Raw genomic sequence first — 19,445 nt, 5'->3', positions numbered from 1 at the left:
CTGACACACATGCACACTCAAGAGTTTATGAGTTTAGAGTTTATAAGTGTATAAATTGATGAGTTTATAAGTGTTCGAGTTTTTGAGTTTAGAGTTTATAAGCTCAGCGCCGCGCCACGTCTAGGACAACTGTCACCTGGAAATCCGATAACATCAGCAATTTTCTGATTTCTGTAAATAAATATAAAACTAAATGTATATTGCAGCACAGGGTGAAGTCCGTATATACATTAACTATGATTTGAGACACACACATGTAAATTTTATATAAAACTATGTAAATGGCGCTCTGTGGCGCGGCAGGATTTTGAACACGGTCCTGAGCCGCCGCGGACAGACGCCGAAAGGCGCCGCCAGTGTGTGTACTCTCATAGAGAATAGTGTGTTCGAATTTAAAAGACGTGGCGCTGCGCGGCACGCCGCCGAGCTGCACGTCCGGTGTGCGACCCCCTTAAGAGTTCATAAGTCTATGAATTCATGAGTTTATTAGTTAATTAGTTATTAAGTTGGCTTGAGAAAGCCAACTTACTGATATTGTACTTAAACTTATTAAGTTGGCTTGAGAAAGCCAACTTACTGATATTGTACTTAAACTTATTAAGTTGGCTTGAGAAAGCCAACATATTGAAATCCTATTTAAACGTATTATTATTATTAAGTTGGCTTGAGAAAGCCAACATATTGAAATCCTTTTTAAACTTATTAAGTTGGCTTGAGAAAGCCAACATATTGAAATCCTATTTAAACTTATTATTAAGTTGGCTTGAGAAAGCCAACATATTGAAATCCTATTTAAACTTATTATTATTAAGTTGGCTTGAGAAAGCCAACATATTGAAATCCTATTTAAACTTATTATTATTCTTCTTACTAAAACTGTTGACTCAAACTCGCCCTAGAGCTTTAACTCTACATACTCCAAACTCGGCTCAGACACTCAAACTGATCTGAAGTTATATGCTATATCTTTTCAGACTGATCGGACTTACGGTTTTCCTACAAATGACGATCAAAACTCGGAAAAACTCCCATTGACTTAACATTGAGCATTCTAAAAAAATTCAAACTCACCAACCGACAAAAATTTAAATCTAAATCCCTTGAAGACTAATTCAAACTGCCATTCTATATATATTAGCCAATGAAACTCATTTAAACTAATAAACTCTAATCTCATACACTTATAAACTAATTAACTTAAATTTAATAACTAATTAACTAATAAACTCATGAATTCATAGACTTATGAACTCTTAAACTCATAAATTAATAAACTCTGAACTCTAAACTCATTTAAACTTATAAACTCTAAACTCAAAAACTTGTACACTTATAAACTCATCAATTTATACACTTATAAACTCTAAACTCATAAACTCTGAGTGTGTGTGTGTGTCTGAGTGTCTGAGTGAGTGTGTGAGCGAGGTAGTCTGTTTGAGTGTGTGTGTGTGTGTGTGTGTGTGTGTATCTATCTATCTAACTTATTTATCTATCTATTCTCTGTCATAAACTTCAAACTACTTTAAACTTTAAACCAATTTAAACTTCTTAAGTTTAAAGCTTCCAGCTCCCAAGCAACTCCATAGCAACCAAACTTGAGTATCCTAGCAACCGTTTTGCAAGACCTATATCTCTGTATCAGAACATCGTATAGAGATGAGGTTTGGCTCTTTTGACTCATGCTAGCAAACAGCACTTTCAACATGCTACACATGCTAGCAGTGAATAGCTACATGCTAATAGCGATTAGTTAAGTAAGAACTCTATAAAAACTCCATAGTAACCATCTTTGACAACTACCAACCACCTAGTAACACCATATCAACCGCTCTGAATACCATAGCAACCACCCAGAACACCCTAGCAACCACCCAAAAGACCCTAGCAACCACACAAAATATCCTAGCAACCACCCAGAACACCCTAGCAACCACCTAGCAACCACCCAAAACACCCTAGCAACCGCCTAGCAACCACCCAAAAGACCCTAGCAACCACCCAAAATACCCTAGCAACACCATAGCAACCACACAAAACATCCTAGTAACCACCCATAACACACTAGCAACCGCCTAGCAACCACCCAGAACACCCTAGCAACCACCTAAAACACCCTAGCAACCACCCAAAATATCCTAGCAACCGCCTAGCAACCACCCAGAATACCCTAGCAACCACCCAAAACACCCTAGCAACCACCCAGAACACCCTAGCAACCGCCTAGAAACCACCCAAAAGACCCTAGCAACCACCCAAAATACCCTAGCAACCGCCTAGCAACCACCCAAAAGACCCTAGCAATCACCCAAAATACCCTAGCAACCGCCTAGCAACCACCCAAAAGACCCCTAGCAACCACCCTAAATATCCTAGCAACCGCATAGCAACCACCCAGAACACCCTAGCAACCGCCTAGCAACCACCCAAAAGACCCTAGCAACCACCCAGAATACCCTAGCAACCGCCTAACAACCACCCAAAAGACCTTAGCAACCACCCTAAATATCCTAGCAACCGCATAGCAACCACCCAGAATACCCTAGCAACCACCCAAAACACCCTAGCAACCACCCAGAACACCCTATCAACCGCCTAGCAACCACCCAAAAGACCCTAGCAACCACCCAAAATATCCTAGCAACCGCCTAGCAACCACCCAGAGTACCCTAGCAACCACCCAAAACACCCTAGCAACTGCCTAGCAACCACCCAGAACACCCTAGCAACCACCTAGCAACCACCCAAAAGACCCTAGCAACCACCCAGGACACCCTAGCAACCTCCCAAAATACCCTAGCAACACCATAGCAACATCCTAGCAACCGCCTAGTAAAAAACGTTCTGCTCCAAACTTTCTCAAGCCAACTTAACCCTTTAGGCGCCAGAGGTTTTTTCCTAAAACGTTCGATTTTGACATCTTAATTTCAAAAGGCTATATCTTAAAAGTGATAAAAGATAGAGACTTTCTGTAAATTAGAGAAATATTAAGGATGACCCAAAATGTATGTAGGGATTACATTTTCCCATCTAATTTGCATATTATGACGTCATATGGTGGCGGTGATCTTGGATTATAGAATTTTTATGGTTTTTGTTGATGTTTATTTGGTTGTTTTTTTTGTTTTTTAGCTGACAAAGACGCACACATCACAAGGACATGAACACACAAAAAAGAACACATATTGTACACTACTAAATGGTCAGGGAAATAGATAGTAAATCAACAGTGTAATAAATGGCAGACAAAAACAATTGCAGGGCTTTTGCTGTAGAGATAATGACTCCCTATTCATCCAGGTGACATTTCTTGTAGTGTTTCATGGTGTGGTCTTGCGATAGACTATGCATAATAGCCCCTCTGCCCCGTGTCACATCGCCTCTTCTCCTGCTACGAGCAGCAGCGCGGGCGCGGCCAGATCTGTCTCGCGCGCGCGCCGAGTGTGCACAGCTCGGACTACTGTCATTGTCATTGCGACTCCCCACCCTGCCTCCACGTTGCCCCCTAACTGTCCTATGAATACTTCGACCTCGTCTAACATACCCAGTGGCATTAGACAAAGTCTCCACCAGAAAACTGTCGCTGCGATTGCGGAGAGGCACACGGTCACCATGGCTAGGGCGGTAAAAATCTCCCGCGGCCGCCTCGTTCCTCACTGCTAACTTCGCGATGAACACTCCGACCCCGGGAAACATTGTTCCCACCACTGACATTGGGCAAAGGACCATCTAACGTTATATTGGGCAAAGGATTCACCGTTTGTGCTTGGTGTAGGGCTACACTTTCACTTTCAGAATCACCGTCATTTTCTGAAGGCAGATAACGTTATTCCCCCTCAGAATCAGGGTCCGCGAATAGAAGACCCAACACTTCATTGCGGGTAAGCTTTATTGATGCCATTAGATAATAATAATAATAATAATCTAATGCAAATACTCGCTGACGATGACAATATTGCTCTGATAAAATGGCTCACTCACACACTAGCTCCGCTTTTGTTCGCACTGATTCAATGCGCTCTAGCTCGAATATTTTGTATAGAAGCATGACTTTTTTTTGAGTCGGGGATGAAGTATGACATGTCTGCCAACTAGTGGAGGGGAGGTCGAACGAAATTTGACACCCTATTTGACAAAATCGGCCGTTTTATTCAGTGCCGCATCTTGTCGAGTAAACTCGACCGTGGCGCCCAGAGGGTTAAAGTTTGTCTCGACGAACTTTCGCATCTAGTTACATTTAAGTTAATTAGTTTAGAAGTATATGAGTTTAGAGTTTATTCATTTAAATGAGTCTCATTGGCTAATATAGTATATAGAACGGCAGTTTGGTTTAGTCTTCAAGGTGTTTAGATTTGAATTTTTGTCGGTTGGTGAGTTTGAATTTTTTTAGAATGCCCAATGTTAAGTCAATGGGAGTTTTTCCGAGTTTTGATCGTCATTTGTAGGAAAACCGTAAGTCTGATCAGTCTGAAAAGATATAGCAACTAACTTCAGATCAGTTTGAGTGTCTGAGCCGAGTTTGGAGTATGTTGAGTTAAAGCTCTAGGACGAGTTTGAGTCAACAGTTTTTCACAGTACAATATCAGTAAGTTGGCTTTCTCAAGCCAACTTAATAAGTATGAGCGACAATAACAATAGTGTTGCTTTGAAAAGCACCACTAACTAGAATGTACATTTCCTGAAGAAAATGTGAAGTGGTGCTTGCAGTGTCAAAACTCGCCACTGGGCAGATGCTAACACAATTACCATGTTGTGATACCATGATATACCACGTTTTAGCATTTTTACCACAATTTACCATGTTTCTAAGATGATTTACTACGATTTACCACATTCCAGCATGATTTACTATGATTAACATGTTGTTAGAATGATGCTAGCATGATTAGCATGTTGTTAGTGTAGCAACAATGACATCTGCTTTTCACATTAAGTGAATCATGTGATGTCGAACACATCTTCTTTGTCCAAACAGCGCTGGTTAATAATTCCCCACGGAATAATTCACCAGCGCCGGGGTGTCTGTCGCCCCCCCCCCCCCCCCCAGTCCAGCGCGGACTCCCTGTGACTTTTACAACTTCACAGACTCGTGACATTCCAGAACACACACACACATACACACACACACACACACACACACACACACACACACACACACACACACACACACACACACCAACATCCTTTGGTGTTTAACTTTTAATGTGTGTAACTCAGACTTGTATCTGAACTTCCTGTATGTATGTGTGATTAATGTTGTTTTGATCATATAGTTATGATCCTCGCGTGTTTGGATCTGAAATGTATTTTTGAAGAATGTTCTCCCAGTAGAATCGCATCCCGTAACCCGAGCTCATTGGCAGGTCATAAAATTTGACCACAGAGCTATCCAGCCCTATGCATGAGATAACAGGGTCGCAACATTCCAACACACACACACACAAACACACTCTGGACTTTGAAACAGAAACCCCCTACAGAAAAGGACTTTTACCCATAAAGTCACTCTTAAATGTACTAAATATATATATTTGTGTGTTAAGAGGTGTGTGTAAACCATAGGAAAGCATATGTCCTATTTGTAACATTAATAGGACTGCTATTGCCTATACAAATGCATAATAATGTATCTTTGCATGGCTACAAAGCCTATATTCTATTTTTGATATCTCTGTAATCCTCTCCAGCTGGCGGAGTTGAATTCCGATAGCAGAATTCAGTGATGCGCATTGTTTTATAAGTTCATATGTCTGGAGAAAATCCTCTCAAGTTAAAGTCAATCATGACTCATTCGAGTGGGCGTGTCTAACCGGACAAAGGAATCTTCCCGCTCGAAAAATCTCGACAGCTGATTCGTCCTACACGAAGGAGGGGACGGCACATTAGACACTGATAAAAGTCCAGACCTTCAGTTTCCTCGCTCTCTTATCTCTTCCAACTCAACTTCCTCTCTTCGGACCTTCTTCTCCCCGGCGCAGCGTTTCTCCAAGGAACATCTGAAGGAGGCCCTGGCCTTCCCAGCTAGATTTTTTTTGTTCTAAAAATGTTCTAAGAACATTAGCATGTATTGTTCTATAAATGTTTTCAGCGGCTAGTTTTAGTTTTGTTCTTAGAATGTTCTTTTAAAAGTTTGGAGAACATTCTTTAAAAACATTTTTAAAATGTTTAGCGATAACATTCTTATAACATTATTCTCTAACGTTCTTAGAAAGTTTTCAGCGGCTAGTTTTAGTTTTGTTCTTAGAATGTTCTTTTAAAAGTTTGGAGAACATTCTTTAAAAACATTTTTAAAATGTTTAGCGATAACATTCTTATAACATTATTCTCTAACGTTCTTAGAAAGTTTTCAGCGGCTAGTTTTATTTTTGTTCCCAGAATGTTCTTTTAAAAGTTTGGAGAACATTCTTTAAAAACATTATTAAAATGTTTAGTAGTAACATTCTTTTAACATTATTCTCTAACGTTCTTAAAACGTTTTCAGCGGGTAGTTTTATTTTTGTTCCCAGAATTTTTTCTTTAAATGTTTAGAGAACATTTTCTAAAAACATTATTAAAATGTTTAGTAGTAACATTTTTATAACATTATTCTCTAACGTTCTTATAATGTTTTTAACGTGTAGTTTTATTTTTGTTCCCAGAATGTTCTTATAAATGTTCGGATAACAATTTTTTAAAAACATTATAAAAATGTTTAGTAATAACGTTCTTATAACATTATTCTCTAACGTTCATAGAACGTTTTCAGCGGTTAGTTTTATTGTTGTTCCCAGAATGTTTTTTTAAATGTATAGAGAACATTTTTTTTAAAACATTTTTAAAATGTTTAGTAATAACATTCTTATAACATTATTCTCTAACGTTCTTATAATGTTGTAAGCGGATAGTTTTATTTTTGTTCCCAGAATGTTCTTTTAAATGTTTGGATAACATTATTTAAAAACATTATTAAAATGTTTAGGTGTAACATTCTTACAACATTATTCTCTAACGTTCTTAGAAAGTTTTCAGGGGGTGTTTTTATTTTTGTTCCCAAAATGTTCTCTTAAACATAAAAAATGCTTAGCTATAACATTGTTAAAACATACAATTTTATTAATCTCTAAAATAAAACAAAAATCTAACAGGATTATGAATGGCATCCACATAAATTATTAGAAGTTCTGCGTACAGTAGATGCCCAACATTGCATGAAGAACTCAGTAAAGTCCAATGTGCAATCACACGTCTTGACTGCTGTTTGCTCAGAGCGCTCATCATCAGTATTTGCTTGTCTTTGTTCTTGCAGAAAAAGTGTTCTACTGTTCTTCTCTTCTTGTTTTTCAGCTGCTCTCCCAGTTAGCAGAATTAAGCTCCATTCTCTGTGTGCATGGTAGAGTTTTTCCTCATAGCCTATAAAAGAAGATCATGCAACAGTGTAAACAAAAATAATACAAATACATATTACATATTAAGATCACAAGCAATATTGACTTTGAAAACTTTCAAAATTAGCCAGCCTAATTATTAATCAGAAATTAATTAGATTAGTTTATTTAAAAGTATAAATATGATACCTTATGAGTATCTATTTTGTTTTTGTAATTTAAAACCTATACTTAATCCATTATATACATGTTAATAACACAACTAGAGGCTAAATTATTTTTACAAACTACAAACTTGGCTTGAGAAGTGTGAACCTCGAACTCAGGTCGCCTTGAGCACAGCTGCAGCATGTCACAGCACTGCCCACGAGGCTTTTGCACTGCTCTGCTCACGAACAGCTCATTTTCATCAGTTATATTGTCTATGGATTGTTACATTTCTTACAGATTTCTGCTTGTTTTAAATCAGATACAGATAAAGTAGAACTGCATTTGAATGCATTGGCGATGGAACAATTTCTAGTGTGATTTAATTATACCTGTGTATCGTCTCTTTGCTATTAGCTAAGCTGTAAGTTTTAGTTACTTCAAAAGCAGAAAAAAATATGTGCTATAACTTCTGTTTCTACGCAGTTTCTTATTGAGAAATCACAGCACAGTGTTGACACTAACCTTCTGTGCTCCAGTAGGTTTCTGTGTGCGCACAATCTGCATGTTAAATGTGAGCTACTGTCTGTGCATATGAAAGCTTGTTTCCGCCATGGAATACAATTTTTAAAAAAGGTAATTGCGACTCACAATTCAAACTTTTTTTTCTCAGAAGTGCGAGATATAAACTCGCAATTGGCTGTTTGAAAGTCAGAATCACAGGATAAATTAGTAAAACCTGAGAAAAAAAAGCAATTCTGGCTTATTTTGTTTTTGCTGTCTTTTCTATATGAGCACATTAACGCACTTCATACACTCTAAACAAAAATGGTGCTAAATAGCACTAAAAGTGGTTCATTGGCTTGTAATCATAGGGGAACCACTTTAAGTGCCATATAGCACCTATCTTTAAAGGTGCTATACAGCACCTTTGTCAAATGGTGCTATGTAGAACCATAAGAGGTGCCATATAGCACCTTGGTTGTTTATAATTGCTTCAACAAAAATGGTGCTCAACAGTACCCAACAGTGGTTCTTTGGCTCGTAATAATAGGGGAACCTCTTTTGGTACTATATGGCACTTAATTTTCTTTGAGGCTCACGTGCACCTGACATGCACAGTGCACACTAATCAGCGCGTACGTTTTTATTTAATTATATATTTATTTATTATGATTTTTTTTTTTTTACTTTCAAAATGACAGAATTCAACAACAAGTTCTTGACACATTTTCAAATTGTGTAAGTATAAATTTAAACAAGTTTTTAAACATAACTTCTCTCGTCACTCATTTGTTTAGCCTAATTATTTGACTAGGCCTACACAAATAACAAAAAGCAGTTAATATATGAATATAGCTTTTTATTGAAGTTTGAGACATAATTTCAGTAGGCTATATATCTGACTTCACATCCACACCAATTTTTTCTGTGGTCAAAAAGTCTTGTGTGGGGGCCCTGGAATATATATAGGCGGGACTTGTATTCAGGAAAATCACTATATTTTAATGTCGTTTTTCTAATCTTATCACCAACTAAACTAAGAGACTAAGAGAGCCTTTAAATAACTGTAGGTGCTTAACAGGTTTTTTGTATGGTAATGGTGCCATATAGCACCTTAACCACCCCAAAGAACCGCTAAAGAACCGCTGAAGAACCAAACTGGGCTTAACAGGTTCTTTAAATGGTAGTGGTGCTATATAGCACCTTAACCACCGCAAAGAACCCCTGAAGAACCGCTGAAGAACCATTTTTTTTTAGTGTGTACAGCCGCTCTGAGAGTCACTTCAGCAGCATTTTAGCTTCATTTGAGAAAAACTATCATCATATCATAAAACACAGAGAGACTCAAATGTCTACACGGCAATCCGTCAAATAAAAGTTTGGATTAACCTTTGAAGAAAGTTGCTTAAATCATTACATTTTAAATAATTGGTTATAGCAATTTAATTAAACCATTAAAATGGAATCAAGAAAACAAACAAAAAAAAACTTTTGGGAGATGCGAGAGTGAAGTAGTCCAGTGATAATTAACAGGCAGCCATGGTTAATGCAATTTGCAAAGACCCGCCCCCTTTAGTTACTGTTGCTATGTCCAACAAGCCATGGTGCTCTCACGCCACACATCATGTTGTCACGCAATGAAAAATACATTGCGGATCAAAGAAAAAACGCTGAAACGTCTAAACGCCGAGACAAGACAGAGCAGGTTACTTTTGATATGAAACAAAGTCTCAACGTTTAATTTGTGTAATTTTTGTAGAAAAAATAATAATTTTTGTAAAATAGAAATGTAAAAAATAAATACCTGTCAATCAAACTCCCTCGAAGGGTGAATTCTGAGGGGAGTAAAAAAGACAGCTCACAATTCTGATATTTTCTTGCAATTGTGTGTTCCTGCCTCACAATTCTGAGAAAAAAAACAAAAAAAACTGTAATTTTACTGATGGAAACAGACAGTAAAAAAGTGGACTTCAAAGATTTCTTATTCTGTAGCTCCCTGTGGGATTTTTTTGACAAGTCCATAAAAATGCATCCATCCATGATAAAAGTACTCCACACGGCTCTGGCAGGTTAATAAAGGCGAAAGGTGAAGCGAAGTGATGCATTCATGTAAGAAACATATCCATATTTTAGGGCTGGGAATCGATTAAAAAAAAGTAACTGATTATTTACACAATTTGCTGTAATTAAATGCAATTAATTGCATTTCCCCCAAGCTTGTAATCATCAATATTTAAACTTAGAATAACCTAATTAAACAACACAGGAAAAAAGGAACAGAAAATAGCCCTGTATTAAAATAATATTAAACATCAATATATCAATATATTATTATTTTTCAATAATCAATCAACATAATCAATTTAACAATTTATTATAATTTTTTTTTTACTAATGATCAAAATAAAACATAGTCCTACAAAGCTATTATTACAAGAGCATGCAGAGCAGGTAATTCTACCATTGTTGCCAGCATGACTATACCAGCTCAGTAGGGCTATTTCACAGAAGTCTACTATTGAGAAAATTCACGTTATTTGACTTTGCTTTTCCAGTGCATAATCTGTACATGATTGGAGCGTTTGGGCCGTTAACGACAGAGCAGAACACGCAGCGCAAACACGGAGCAGAACATTGAGCAAAGAGCTCAATGTTTGCTCAGTGTTGTGTGTGTGTGTCAATGCGCCGACACACACACACGGAATGGAGAGCGCGGCGCGAAAAAGACCCGCTCATGAAAGCTGCGTGAGAATAAAACCTGATCGCCGAACACGGCGGGGCGGGACGGCATATTTTGCAGCCTTTTCCGCAACAGGAAGTCATTAAAACGAGGCAAAAAAAGTGCTGCGTTAATTGCGTTATTTTTTTTTAACTCGTTATGCATCTCAAATTAATCGCAAAGATTAATGTGTTAATTCCCCCAGCCCTACCATATTTATAACTTTATCGACTTAAATAACTAGCTTCCAGCAGACATCCATATGCAAGTCAAATTACGCCAAAAGAGTTACATAGTCAACGCATCGATACGCATACGCGCCTGCAAGGCTACGCATCGCTACACTTCGGCCGCCATTATCCATCTATGCGTAGCAAAATGTGTCGTCCCAGTTTTTGATACGCGACACACCATTGTATGCAATACTATGCGTTGTTGGTGGGGGCAAAACTGCAAGTTGCTTGCGTCCGACGTGTAGACTATAAAAGGCTCTTGTCGATGTATGACGTAGGAGTAGCATAAGCTTTGATGGCTCTCGCGGTTCAAACAAACAGGGCTAGGCAATAAATTCAAGCTCCTCCCACATTTCTCTTTATATGATTCTCTTTAATGATAATTTTTTCTAAAAATCTCTGTGGAAAGAAAGTCAGATATAAATCTGGCACGAGGGAGAAAAAAAGAGATCATTTTTATTTTGGAGTGCATTGTGCCTTTAACCCTCTGGAGTCTGAGCGTTTTTTTGGGACATGCTCTGACATTTGTGCTTTTTTCAGTTGCTTATAAACATATTAATGGCAAAGGTGTAAATTCACTCTATATAGCACAAACAGGACTACAATAATATGTGAGCCACATGTATGTACATGTTTTCATTTTTGAGAGAATAATGTTTATGCGTGGTTATCGAAAAAACTAAAAATTAAAGTTTTTGAAATAAGGCCACAAAACACATACTAAATATGTGGCAATAAGACTTTTGACTAATGGATGTCGTCGCCTATAGTTTTTTCTTCAAAATTATGTGAAAATAGTCTTGCTTTATCGTTCACATACAACCATACATTGATTTAAATTGATGTAAAACAGGTTTTGCTTGGAAAGCCAATATGCGAGGGGGGCGTGAACGAGGAGTGGTTTACACCTTAGAATACAATGTCCCACCCACTCTGCATAATTAGCCATTCACTCAGGTGTGACACTGACTGAGCCACAATGCAAGGACAAAAGATATATTTAGAAGAAGACTTTGTCATGGTTCTGCCTTCATGTCCTAGATCTTTCTTGTTTTGAGGCAGGATCATGACAGACCCATGTTTTATGTGCAGCACATGGCCATTTGTTTGGCCATGTGCTTGCGTTGTCTCGTCATGTAACCCCGCCCCCTTGTTATCTCATCTTGTTATCTTTATTGTATCATCGCCGTCACCTGTTTCCCTCATTAGTTTCTCCCTATTTAATCCCCTTGTGTTTGCTGTCCTGTGCCGGTTCATTGCCAATCTTTATGTGAAGATTCATTTGTGAGTAACCTGTTGAGAAGTCTTGTGGAGTGTTTTGATCCTGTCTTAGCTGTTAGTTTATTGTTCAGTTTTCTGTCAGTCTTAGTCTAGTCTTGTTTGTCAATCCTGTCTTGTTTTGCCCCCTCGTGGGCTTTGTTTTCCCTGTTTTTCCTATAATAAATCGTGTTTAGTGTACTTTGTCTGCGCCTGGGTTCTCCTTCCTCATCATCATAACAGAATGAACCGGCCAATACTGAACCCAGCAGACAGTATGTCCTTTCCTGCCAAGCAACAATCTTTTGAAGGGACCCGGTTGGTCGTGTTTCGCGGGATCCGTGGAGGCCGCAGTAGAGGAGGTGATCGAGGGGGTTCTACAAGGGGTTCTACAAGGTCTTCTTCTGCTTCGCTACCTGTGATCCCAGAGGGTCGCGTCCTGGCCGTTGTTGCCCATGGTGATAAGGCCGGTTCCACTTCTCCTGAGGCCCCTTCTGCTCCCATTGTTCTCCATGGTAAACGAGGGAGACGAGTTTCCTGGGATTCCCCGTCTGAGTCTTCCTCGACCGAGTCAGCGCTGCCCGAGAACGCCATCCCTGCTCCTGTTACGGTTCCAGCTGAACATCTCCAACTGGTCGCTAGCCCAGCTACAGATTCGGCTTCGCGTTCAAGGAGAAAGAAGAGGAGAAAGGGAGCCTCTCGCTCGTCATCTCTAGCTACTGCAAGCGCTGTTCCAGAGCCCGCTCCTGCAAGCGCTGTTCCAGAGCCCGCTCCTGCAAGCGCTGTTCCAGAGCCCGCTCCTGCAAGCGCTGTTCCAGAGCCCGCTCCTGCAAGCGCTGTTCCAGAGCCCGCTCCTGCAAGCGCTGTTCCAGAGCCCGCCACGGCAAGTGCTGTTCCTGAGCCCGCCACGGCAAGCGCTGTTCCTGAGCCCGCCACGGCAAGCGCTGTTCCTGAGCCCGCCACGGCAAGCGCTGTTCCTGAGCCCGCCACGGCTAGCGCTGTTCCTGAGCCCGCCACGGCAAGCGCTGTTCCAGAGCCAGCCTCGGCAAGCGCTGTTCCAGAGCCAGCTTCTGCAAGCGCTGTTCCAGAGTCTGCAGTCATGAGGGCTGCAGAGCGAGCAGCGGCCGATTCAGCTGCTAAGGCTGTTTTGCGGTCGGTTTCGGCGAGCCACGAGATGCCGATTGTCATCGCTGCAAGAGCCTTGTCCGAGTATCTGTCCAGTCTAGCCAAGATTCTGGAGAGCCCTGTCCCAGCTGATGTGTCCAGCCCTGTCCCAGCTGATGTGTCCAGCCCTGTCCCAGCTGATGTGTCCAGCCCTGTCCCAGCTGATGTGTCCAGCCCTGTCCCAGCTAATGTGTCCAGCCCTGTCCCAGCTAATGTGTCCAGCCCTGTCCCAGCAGATGTGTCCAGTCCTGTCCCAGCTGACAGGAGGATGTCTGTGTCCAGTCCTGTCCCAGCTAATGTGTTCAGTCCTGTCCCTAGTTTTGTGTCCAGCCCTGTCCCAGCATCACAGTCTACTTCTTTCTCCACTCCCTTACCACCTGCCTCACCCATTGTCTTCGCTCCGCTGCCGGCTGTAGCTGTTCCCTCTGTCACCACTTCACCCCGGACTGTTTCCCCTAAGACTTTTCCTCGTGTGTCCCCATCCAAGTCTGCCCGGACCCCTCGCCCTCAGCCATCGTCCTGTCCACCCAAGACCACAGTCCCACCCACCCACCCTGGACATTCCCCCATGAACTCTGTGTTGTCTCCACCTCCTCTTCCTTGTTTTTTATTTTTATTATGTCACCCCAATCCTGTCATTGTGTATTCATGTCTGCCTTTATTAGTTTTTGTCATGTATTGTTGGTTTGTGTCTATGTCTCAGTCGGTCTTGTCCCGAGTTTCATGTTCCCTCTAGGGAGCGTCTGGAAGCCGCTCCTTGGGGGGAGGGTTCTGTCATGGTTCTGCCTTCATGTCCTAGATCTTTCTTGTTTTGAGGCAGGATCATGACAGACCCATGTTTTATGTGCAGCACATGGCCATTTGTTTGGCCATGTGCTTGCGTTGTCTCGTCATGTAACCCCGCCCCCTTGTTATCTCATCTTGTTATCTTTATTGTATCATCGCCGTCACCTGTTTCCCTCATTAGTTTCTCCCTATTTAATCCCCTTGTGTTTGCTGTCCTGTGCCGGTTCATTGCCAATCTTTATGTGAAGATTCATTTGTGAGTAACCTGTTGAGAAGTCTTGTGGAGTGTTTTGATCCTGTCTTAGCTGTTAGTTTATTGTTCAGTTTTCTGTCAGTCTTAGTCTAGTCTTGTTTGTCAATCCTGTCTTGTTTTGCCCCCTCGTGGGCTTTGTTTTCCCTGTTTTTCCTATAATAAATCGTGTTTAGTGTACTTTGTCTGCGCCTGGGTTCTCCTTCCTCATCATCATAACAGACTTATATTGACCATTTAAGATTTTGCTTACATCTATCTTGTAAATATGTTTTGCTATTTTATTAAAACGGTTACAATTACAACAATAATTACAATTTCAACAATATTTCAAGTGTACTCTTTCTTTGTAAAAAAAATGATTATAGGCCTACATTTTATCTATGTATTCATTAGTTTGAATATAACCAACATTGGAACAGCTAACATCTTAGTTGATGACTTTATTTTTGACAAAAATAGTATTTTATATATAGAAATTGCTAAACAAAAGCTTATTTGATGTGGCAGTATATTCTACAGTAAAAACTGTACCCAAATCTAGTCAACAAAATGTTGTCTTTCATATTTCGTCTGACTGTAACGTTGTTTTCATGAAATATTAGGGCATATTGTTAATTTGCAGTTTAATACGTTGCTTATACATATAGCCTACATTTTATTTCAACATTCAGTCGATGTTTACTTATCTCAGTATAGCAATGCAGTTTGCTAAAACATCATCATTCATTCACACACGCGATTTAAATTTAAACTGTCTTTGCCAGCTGTGGTAAACAGCGCGCTGCCGTTTATTCATTCATAAACAGAAACCCACGTGAAGAAATTCACGTGAGAAGGAAAAAACTTACTTGTATTCCTCAGCTCGCTCCTCGATATACCCGCACTTCTGAGGGACATTTTCCATTAGTATTATTCCTCACAGCGCTGCAAGACGGTGTAAACAATGATCTAAATAAACTTGTGTGTTTTCTCGAGCTGATGTTCACAGGATTGCCTCAGCCATTTGCGTTTGAATAGCGCGCGCTCTCCGTGGGCGGGGCCGATTATAACGTAATGAGATGAGATGAGCTCGACTGGAATCGCTCTCTTTTAATACAGATTTCACAAGATGAGAATATTTGTTTTTTATATAAATTACTTCATTTAAAAGAAGAGAATTCAAGCTTCATGCCTGTGTGTCTGTATGTCTGTTTGACTGAGTATTCGCTGAGTTATTGTTAATTTTCGGACGCGTTTCAGAATGGACTACACTGGCAGAGAGAAGGCAGAACTCGCTTCGTGTTTATTTTTCTTTATTTGGCAAAAAGCACAACACTTTGTTTTTATTGTGAGTATACACAAAAATAATACACATTTAACATGAAACTCCTATGGAAAATCAAAGTCAACAGAGTATTTATGAGTTTCTTTTACACTAATAAAAAAAAGCGAGCTGGTATCGCCGGCGATACCGTAGACCTCAGGGGGTTAAAATTGACTACGGTTTTATAAAATGCAGTGGATACTTACTAGTGATGGACTTGTTTCTCTGTTGGTGCCTGTTCTGCTCCGTGAACATTGTTCCAATGCTTGATCTTAAGAAAATTTAAAAAGTGTGTTAATGTGTGTTAACAGACTATTGATCTGGGTGACATAGGACCATTTTTTATGTTTTCCTTAAGTGTTAGGCTATATAAATCTGGAGAACCCTTTCTAACATTAACCATGGTTTTGCTACACTAACTAAATGGTAATAAATTATTGTAATCAATCCACCATAAAAACATTGTTTCTACACTTTACTATAATAAAAACCATGGTTAATTTAGCAAAGGACCCTGGGACATGTCCTTAAAAGTTCTCTTGTTTTTTTCCATAAAACGGGTTCCAATGTTGTTTTATTACCAACATTCTTGTGTTTCACAGAAGCAAGTCATACAGGTTTGAAAATAATTTCATTTTGAAAGGACATTTATGTTATGTATAAAGACACAATGTTCTCAGTTCACTCATTGTAAAGCTCCTATATGCTGAGATTTATTTATTTTTTTTCAAAATGTTGCAAGTAAAATGTTCTAATTGTGTTAACTCGTCACATTAGAAAAACGTTTTATAAAGAACATTCAACATCTCATCTCTCAATGATATCCTCAAAACATTTTCCTAATGTGACAGAGAGAATGTTCTTCTTTTGTTTTTATGAAACATTGGGACAATGTTATATTGAGATCATTGTACAACTTTAACTTTAGGAACATTCCCAAAATATGCTCAAAATGTTGCAAGTAGAATGTTCTTCTTTTGTTATCATGAAACATGGGACAATGTTATATTGAGATCATTGTACAAACTTTAACTTTAACAACATTCCCAAAATATGCTCAAAATGTTGCAAGTAGAATTTTCTTCTTTTGTTATCATGAAACATTGGGACAATGTTAATGTGTGTTAACAGACTATTGATCTGGGTGACATAGGACCATTTTTTATGTTTTCCTTAAGTGTTAGGCTATATAAATCTGGAGAACCCTTACTAACATTAACCATGGTTTTGCTACACTAACTAAATGGTAATAAATTATTGTAATCAATCCACCATAAAAACATTGTTTCTACACTTTACTATAATAAAAATCATGGTTAATTTAGCAAAGGACCCTGGGAACATGTCCTAAAAAGTTCTCTCGTTATTTACCGGTACTCCATGTTGTTCCAAAACTGTATGAATTTATTTTGTATAACCTTAATTAAGATATCTTGAGAAATGACTTGTCTGTTTTGTTTTTTTCCATAAAATGGGTTCCAATGTTGTTTTATTCCCAACATTCTTGTGTTTCACAGAAGCAAGTCATACAGGTTTGAAAATAATTTCATTTTGAAAGGACATTTATGTTTGGGTCAGCTAGGCCCGTAAACTCATATCAAGAAGACAGGTAAAATATTGTCTGGAGGGTTTGGACCAGTGTGTCTTTGAGCAGAGTTTACATGTTCTGCCTCTATTTCACGTGTATTTTACTATGACAATACTCACCGCAACTGAAGATCGTGTGGCTGGATAATATTTATTCCCAAAATTCCTGGATAATGGGAAACACACACATACAGCAATATTATTAGCTATTTGTATTTACTTACTAAAAGAGACATTTGCAAAAGCTTGCAAAATTTTACTCACCAGCTCAAAAACATAGCCTATTATTTATGATGATGACTCATCATTTTGACGGTAGGCCGATATCCCGCGATCAACAATATTCAAAAGCCTAGTTTTCATAGTGTGGTTCGAGTTCCTCTCTGTATAAAGACACAATGTTCTCAGTTCACTCATTGTGAAGCTCCTATTTTATTTATTTTTTATCAAAAACTAAGTTAGCTGACAATATTTACACATGCTTAGCCTGAAACATTGACATAATGTCGATATTGCTCTAATCGCATTTAAAATTAGCTTCTCAATTTAACACACTATATTTTGATGTAGCAGAATGTATTTTTATATAAAAAAAAGTTATTTACCTTCCGCAGATTGCAATATGTCCGTTACACGTACGTTGTTAAAATTCGTTGTCCATTTACATCCCGCAACTCGCTCAAAATAAAAATGTAACAGTACGATGCAAAATAATCCATGTTTTAAACAATGTAAAAGCCACAGAACCGAAGGAGGCTAGTACTGAAGATCCCGAGCAGCAGCAGCGCACACACACACACACACACACACACACACACACACACACACACACACACACACACACACACACACACACACACACACACACACACACACACACACACACACACACACACACACACACACACACACACACACACACACACACACACTCACTCACTCTAACAGACGAATATTCAAGCTTGACCAGTAAAAGGCGCGCATAGCTGCCATTGGCCAGATTCCTGGATGACAGTCTGAATAACCAATCATGCTCAAAACAACTCGAAGAGACAGCCAATAATGTGGTAACATTGCAATTACAGGAAAAGATGACATGTTTTAAAAGAAAGAATGTGAAAAAAACGTGCACGTGCTATTTATTTAGTTGTATTTGTAAGCTGGCTGTTATATTTAATCAATTGGTTAAATGGTGTCTTCATTGCAGTGCATGATAAAAAAAAAAAAAAACTTACAATAGCATATAAATAATAATAATAAATAACATAAATAATATATACCATATATAACAAAATTATATTTACCACTGCTCTGCCAAACAGCAGTTTAAAAGAGCAAACATATTATATATTAAACAGAGCAAACATTGCATATGTAGGCTATTCATATACAATTCTGTATACCTACCTACATGAAAAACTAATGGATTGGTGTCATGGTGACATTAGAGTTACATTCATGTGACCCATAATGATCCTTTTGCACTTTAACAAAATATTGACCTTTCCTTTAGAAACACTCTTATGCCTAATAATGTCAACTTGCTTTTCACCCTGTGTGGCACTGTTACACAACCTGTTGGTTTAGGGTTAATCCTCTGTCCAACACAACACTTTGCTAACATTGGCATAATTCTATACAAGTTGCAACATATACCCCGGGTTTCACAGGCAAGGTTTAAGCCCGTAGTCCCAGACTAAAATGCACGTTTGAGCTGTTTTACCTGAAAGCAACTTGCACTGACATGTCTTAAAATATGTCAGTGCCATTATTTTGAGCCATTACTCAAGATGCACACCAGTAATGTTTCTTTTTTCTTTGGCACATTTTTAAAAGCTAATTAAATGCACTAAGGCCTAATCCTGGCTTAATCTAAACTCTGTGAAACCGGGTCTGGGTTAGAAATTAAGGGTTAAGGTTAACCCTAACTCTAACCCTAACCCTAGTCTACAGACTTTTATTTAACAGCATGGATACTCCAAGGTGTTGTGGTTAGGCCTTTAGCGTTGATACAGGACGAATAACTTCTCACTGTGACAGTCTGTAATGTATTTTAGCAAAGAGTGTTTGTATGGATTGTCCCTAATTAAGCTAGAGCTATTGGTGCATTCAAGCCATGTCATAAAGATCG

The 19,445-nt window shown here is 38.9% G+C and overlaps 1 long non-coding RNA gene across 2 annotated transcripts; it reads right to left on the bottom strand.

Moving 5' to 3' along the window:
- Positions 1–7,282: 7,282 nt before the first annotated feature.
- LOC309485863 lies at positions 7,283–19,184 on the bottom strand. 2 transcript variants are annotated; one of them, XR_014201275.1, is made up of 6 exons: positions 17,920–19,184; positions 17,579–17,697; positions 17,435–17,480; positions 15,934–15,998; positions 9,817–9,918; positions 7,283–7,386 (listed from the first exon to the last, which is right to left on the bottom strand). It is a non-coding gene; the product is annotated as an uncharacterized lncRNA (long non-coding RNA). The 2 variants fall into 2 exon arrangements; XR_014201276.1 differs by having other exon boundaries at positions 17,591–17,697; positions 17,920–19,182.
- Between the last annotated feature and the right edge of the window lie 261 nt (positions 19,185–19,445).

Source organism: Leuciscus leuciscus (assembly GCF_965113295.1).
Source record: "Leuciscus leuciscus genome assembly, chromosome: 21".
NCBI classification, from domain to species: Eukaryota; Metazoa; Chordata; class Actinopteri; order Cypriniformes; family Leuciscidae; genus Leuciscus; species Leuciscus leuciscus.
The sequence above is the reverse complement of the archived record's forward strand: the minus strand, read 5'-3'. Positions and strand labels throughout refer to the sequence as shown.